Consider the following 1,927-nt stretch of genomic DNA (forward strand, 5'->3'; position numbering starts at 1 on the left):
TATTATATTCTTTGCAAGCTCTTGCAGGGCCACATAAAATGAAGTCGCGGGCCGGATTTGGCCCCCGGGCCTTGAGTTTGAGACCCCTGATGTAGACCATAGATTGAAAGAAGAATAATTAAATAATCTAAATTACCAGGTAAGCAATCATTTAATTCTCCTTGTCACATGGAATAAAGATGAATTTGATAGCAAATATTACACAATGAATGATTGAATAACTCATCTCCCGAGACAAATTAATCTTGAGGATTGATGGCGTGGATGTAACCTGTGATCAGAGTAACATATTTCACGAGTCATTGGTGGCGCGCTACACATTCACAAGGGGCATTACCGAGTGATGACTTGATTTTGACTGACTGTCCCTACTTGAAATCAGGTTATATAAACAAACAGGGGGTGACGGTTCTGCAGTCGACCAAATTATGATTGCAGAGTCACTCAGCTTTTTAATTAAGTCTGTTAACGGATTATGACAGTGCCTGAACATAACGCTTCACATGTAATGAGTCATGAACCATCCCCTCCTGATTCCTCCAGACACCTAAAATGATTAAGTGCAGTGTCCTTTATGAGTTGACAGTGAGTGTCCCTTGATGTTTGGGATCTGGACTCAGTGAAGCTATGCAGCTGTACGACTTGATTTTCTGCAGTCGGCCATGCCCCCTCAGAAAACTGTAACAGGATATTATGGACAAAGTAGAGCAGTTCAGTTTCTTCAAACATCTTAGCGCTTCAGGCCCTCTCTGCTTTGAATGACAAAATAGGTCCTTGACTCCATCCTCTCAGTGGCTTTACAGTATTCCTGCTTTCACTTTTCAAGTACTGCCGTTGGAGTGACTGTTACTAAACTAGTACCGTGTGAAAGTCCTTAAGGAAGCAAGTGCATCATGGGTACTTCTCTGTGTGCTAGGCTCCTCTCCTCGCCACACTGTTGGCTTTCTTTAGGCGAGGCGTTATGCTTGCTTTCGTTCTCTTGATCCCACAAGTACCCTTGAGATTGACCAGGCGTATTTAGCGGCTGCCTCCTGGCATATGGCTTTTATTATACTGCCTTAGATCCGGAGAAGAAAACAATTGCACTTTTCTCCCGCTGTATTGTGGGCTATAGTGCATGGTCCCACCACATTTCAATGGTTGGCGGTGATGAATAGGCTACCAACATCACAACAACATTCACCAACCTCCCACAGCACCACCCATATCTACTCGAGGTGACTTTGTAAACAACAGTTTGTTATGTTAAACACAATTTAGGTTGAAATGTCATGGTGTTTGGATTGTGGTATTTAGGCATAGAAAGTGCGACAATGATACGTCTTTACGAGAGGGTCCCAGGCTTTGTTTGCATCCTGTGAATGAGGCAACAAATGAACAAAATGGCGGCAACATGAGTCACATAGTGCTATTGTTTTTATGCAATGCACAGATCGACAATTGGTGGTGACGCACCAATACAATACAAATAGAAATGTGCCAAAAACATGCACTGAAGAAAAAGACAAGATAGAAAACAGAGATAACAAATGTCATCTTTGCATCTGGATGTATAAGGAAAGCAATACAATTGAAGCGTTTACATTTGTCACTAAATCAATTGGCTGTTGAGTATTAATGTGTATATATTAGGGCCGGGACTTTAATGCGTTAATTAAGATTAATTAATTACACAAAAATTAACACGTTAAAAAAATTAACGCATTTTAATCGCACTTATTTTTGCACCGCGGAACGTTTCTCACTGGATGAGTTTCAGGGGTACCGATTATACTGGAGCACCAACTAATGTTCATGACTTCAGACAACAACAAACCACAGTGAACAATAGTCAAACATGAACGAAGAAGCTGATGAGACCGCTTTGGTTGGCCCCGTGGATNGAAGAGATGAGAGATCAACCTGCATCAGCAATGAAGGTGCTAAC

The sequence above is a fragment of the Notothenia coriiceps genome, unplaced genomic scaffold, assembly GCF_000735185.1.
Source record: "Notothenia coriiceps isolate Sejong01 unplaced genomic scaffold, NC01 NC01_scaffold00037246, whole genome shotgun sequence".
Taxonomy (NCBI): domain Eukaryota; kingdom Metazoa; phylum Chordata; class Actinopteri; order Perciformes; family Nototheniidae; genus Notothenia; species Notothenia coriiceps.